This window comes from Apodemus sylvaticus, chromosome 10 (assembly GCF_947179515.1).
Source record: "Apodemus sylvaticus chromosome 10, mApoSyl1.1, whole genome shotgun sequence".
Classification (NCBI taxonomy): Eukaryota; Metazoa; Chordata; class Mammalia; order Rodentia; family Muridae; genus Apodemus; species Apodemus sylvaticus.
Genome location: NC_067481.1, coordinates 45824724 through 45829269, shown reverse-complemented (window position 1 = coordinate 45829269; position 4546 = coordinate 45824724). Strand labels below are relative to the sequence as shown.

Sequence of the window (4546 nt, the reverse complement as noted above, 5' to 3'; positions counted from 1 at the left end):
TGGAGGGACGGCGCAGCAGCTGAGAGCACAGGACTTGAGTTCAGTTCCTAGAACCTACATAGTTGTTTGCAGCCTACTGTAACTTCAGTTCTGAGGGATCTGACACCCTCACTTAGCCTCCACAGTATACATAGATACATACATGCAGGCAAAACTCTCATAGAGTAAAATCAATAGAGTAAAATAGAATTTTTTTTTTTTTTTTTTTTTTAAAAATATGGAACGCTTCACGAATTTGCGTGTCATCCTTGCGCAGGGGCCATGCTAATCTTCTCTGTATCGTTCCAATTTTAGTATATGTGCTGCCGAAGCGAGCACTAGAATTTTTTTTAAACGTGAACTTTCCCAGGCCCCCTCTTACCCCCAGTATCCATGGAGAGCATCCTTAGTGCTAAAACATAGAGTGGCTGAAGCGTGCAGCTTAAAACACAGACACAGCACTGGCCCCTGAGCCTGGATATGGCTACTTTCCTCGCTATGAATCAAAAGCATCGTGGGTGCTTAGCAACTAGTCAGCCTCAACTTCCCACCTCTCATCCCCCTCCAGGAACGCTGGAGCAGGGCCCTCTCAGGAACCAGCTTCTGGAGCTCATACCATTCTGCAAACAGGCTTCCAAAGAGCCCCAGCACATACCACACAGCCCCCCCAACAACACCCCCCTTCCTTTCTCAATCCTGCTGACCCTAGAGGTTCACAGGCTCTGGGAGCAGACCATGGTGCTGAAGCTCCTCACATTATCCCAGGAAGGATGTATCACCCTCCTCCTTCCCAGCCTCCCTCTCTCCCCCAAACCCCTGTTTTTCTCTTTATGGAGAGGGCACAAATTAAGCAGAAAGGAAAATGTTGACAGTTCCTAGCCCTCCCTTGCTGAGGATAAAGAGAAATACGTTAACGGTTGAAGCTTTAGGCAGATCAAACGCAGTTTGTGAGATGCTTCAAATGTATTATTCATCTCACCAATGAGATGCAATCTTGGGCTTTCTCCCCCCTCCACCCCCTATCTAGAGGAAACCTCAGCTACTATGGAGATGCAGGGCTCTGGAGGAGAGGGCACTTTCGGAAAGCCAGCTTTCCATACTAAACAAACAAGTCTTTCTTGTGTCTATCTTGTTTCTCTAAACATTTCCAAATGGCAGGGGTCCACTTGCCAGGAAGCTAAAGGGGTAAGGTTGCAGGCAGGTCACAGAATTGGGTGTTTGGAATCAAAGAGAATCCTGACTTTGACATTTGGAGGTTGCGGGAGCTGGAGATGTTGACTCTAGAAGGTCCTCTGTGCCATGTGAACTTGCCCAGATGTAACTCTAGAAGGAGCCTTTTAGCTCTATGATCTGAACTCACTGATAAGGGACACACTTTGTCCTAACTGCATACCACTTTGATCTTATAATTCAGACTCCTGGAGGCCCCTGTCCCACCTGCTGAGGGATTCTACACCCCAGTTTTCATCAACTTCCCAAAGATGTCGAAAAGACTCCCCTGGTACCCACCAATGACCTAAAGCAAAAAAACTGACCCAGCACTGTGGTTGTAGCTCAGTGATAGAGCATTTGCCTAACAAGTACAAGTCACTGGATCTGATCCTTGGTATAAAGGAATAAATATATGGGGCTGGAAGGATGGCCCAGTGGTTAAGAGCACTGGCTGATCTTTCAGAGGTCCTGGGTTCAATTCCCAGTACCCACATGGCAGCTTACAATTGTCTGACTCTAGTTCCAGGGGATCCAACACTCTCACACAGATGACATACAGCGAAACCCATGAATGCACATAAAGAGAAATAGTAAAATCATTAAATATATAAATATATAATATCCTGCCAGCGGCAGGGGGAAAACTTAGCCTCCCATGGGTCCATCTCAGACTGACCCTTGATCTGTGATGAATGAACTTGGTATTGGAGCTGGGAGCAGCTGCTAATGGTTGAACTAGAGATTAAAACAACATAGAAAAAAACTTGACACTGAGGATCAAAACACACACACACACACACACACACACACACGGCGCACCCCTTGTCTACATGCTTTACATTTATTTATTTAAGACAGGGTTTCACTATGTAGCCCTGGCTGTCCTTGAACTCAGAGAGATCTGCCTGCCTCTGCCGCCCAAGTGCTTGGATTAATATGCCACCGTGCCCGGTTCTGCAGGTATAGTTCCATTGCTCAAAACACCCACAAGGTAGGTGTGGTGGCACACACCTTTCAACTCAGCACTCAGGAGGCAAAGGCAGGCAGATCTCTGTGAGTTCAAGCTCAGACTGCTCTACACATTGAGCTAGCTCTGGTCCAGCCAGCCAGGACTACGTAGTCAGACTCTAAAACAAAACAAACAAAAAAAACCCTTGTAAGCATCTTAAGATCACAATCACGAAAGATTAGTTTAATAGAAGCCTTCTGAAGTAATCATTTAAAATCGATTCTAGAAAAAATACCGAGAGAAAGCAATACGGAAGTGCATTTTCATCTAAAAGGATTTCAAGTAACAGAGGAAGCAGAGCCCCCTTTAATCCATCTCTCTCCTCAAGGCACCCTCCATCCAGTTCGAATGCACCCTCTCTGGTCTTTGTTTTGGAAGAGTCATATTTAATGTAAACAACTAATAAAGCGGGGTTATGCAAGCTTGTAACCATCTGTGTGTGGAGAAAAGGCTGGCTGATTCAACACTGAAATGTGCAGAGCCCTCAGCTCTGAGGAGTGCGGCACATGTGATTTGTATTTTCTTCCACAGGAATTATTGTATTTTCTACATGAACAGAAAAGAGAAACAATGCTATTTTTAAATATCACGAAATAAGCTATTGATGGCATTGGCTGCCGCCGAGGACGGAGAGAGGCTGTTTGCTGTGTGCTCTTTTATGCTTTTTGAATTGTGCACCTTGGGCACATATTACCTATTCCAAAAATGAATAGACAATTTTTTTAAAAAAATTAATATGGCAATAAAATAAAACGAGAGCCTTGCTGGAGAAGACCTGTGAAGAACGGCAAGCCCTAAGACTCTGAGACTGTGTAAAAATCTACACAGCGGCTACGGTTTCAGATCCGTTCCGGATTCACTCCCACAATGCCGGTCGGTCCCTTTCTCACCAGGCAAGGGATTAAGGCTTCTCCCGCCCTGGAGGAAATGAGGAAGGGTCTAAAATAAGCCAGACTTCGGTCTGGAAATAACTTTATGCTAATTTGCAGCCCAGCCCTGGGAAGGGCTTCGCGGAGCCCGTAACCATTCCCTTTCAAAGGACTTTTCATCTTCTTTGGTTTTCTAGTATATTCCTCAAGGCTACCTGCTGCTGTCAGGGTCTGGGGAGGAAAGGCTGAGACCAAAGCCCTTGTCCAAAGGGCCTTTGTTTGAAGTCAGCCCATAAGGCCCCAGCTCCAAGCTTCCCCAGTGCTGGGCTTTAGCCTCAGGCAGCAGTGCCCTCTCCTTCCAGAGCCTCTGCACCTTTGGCCCTGCTTGGTCAAACGAGAATATTCAGCCCCGCCCTGTACAGAGGTTGTGAGGTACTATGATGGTAGATGACAGTGATGGACTGTCTTTCTGAGATATTTACCTTGTTGGGCATAAGAGTCCTAAGGCTGGCATGACTTGTAGTATCCAATTAGGGGGAGGACAGGGATCCTCACAGCAGGTTGGCTCTTCAGCCTGTAGAGCCATGATTTTATTAACTGACAGCAGATAATTTATGCTGTTCCTGGTAGTTGTAGTACCATAGGGTCTCATTACGTAGCGCTGGGTGGACTTGAACTCAAGATCAACATATTGGCCTTGCCCTACTCCACCTGGCTGCTGACAGCTATTTTTAGCTGTTGGGTTTTGTTTGTTGTCTTTTTTGTTTGCTTGTTTGTTTGTTGTTATAAAACAGGGTGTCTTGTAGCCAGGGCTAGCCTTGAAATCCTGCCTCTCCTGCCTCCACCTCCCAGGCGACGGCAGAGGCTTGCACTTGTACCGCCATGCCTGGATCCGGACAGCTATTTTCAATCAGCTGTGTTGAGAGAATTAAATAAGACATGAGTGTCTGTGTGAGGACACAGGCAGTCCACCAGCTGGGTGAAGTATTAATCCTCTCCCCTGGAAACCGCCCCTCCCCACACACACCTGCCAGTCACATCTTCCTAAACCTCTCCATCTTCCCGAGTTGTAACCGAGTCCTGAGGAACGCAGCTTGGGCAGGCTGGGTTCCAGTATGGTGTGTGCCTGTGTCATTTATACCACGTAGAAGATCCTCCAGAACAATTACTGCATGAACACATGAATGCTATTCACAGAGACGGTGATCTTTGTAGTTCTCACTCTTGCTCCTGGCCCCAGGGTTGCCAGAGCCCGCTCCATGCTGACCCAGAGGAGGTAGATGCAGATTTGAAAGAAGCAGTGTGTTAGGGTGACAGGATGGACCAGGCTGTGGCCTTGGCTTTCGAAATCTGTTTCTTCATCTCTCCATGGTCATTACAGAAGGTCAGATTGGAAACTCAAATGCGCACAGAGCCAGGGAAATGGCAAAGAAAGAAGAAGCAAAGGGTGGGGCAGGCCGTAGCTCGAGAGAGAGCC

The 4546-nt window shown here is 46.9% G+C and overlaps 1 non-coding gene across 1 annotated transcript; it reads right to left on the bottom strand.

Annotated features, from left to right (window-relative positions):
• Positions 1-211: 211 nt before the first annotated feature.
• Positions 212-318, bottom strand: LOC127695765 (U6 spliceosomal RNA). Its single transcript, XR_007980112.1, has one exon. It is a non-coding gene; the product is annotated as a U6 spliceosomal RNA (small nuclear RNA).
• Between the last annotated feature and the right edge of the window lie 4228 nt (positions 319-4546).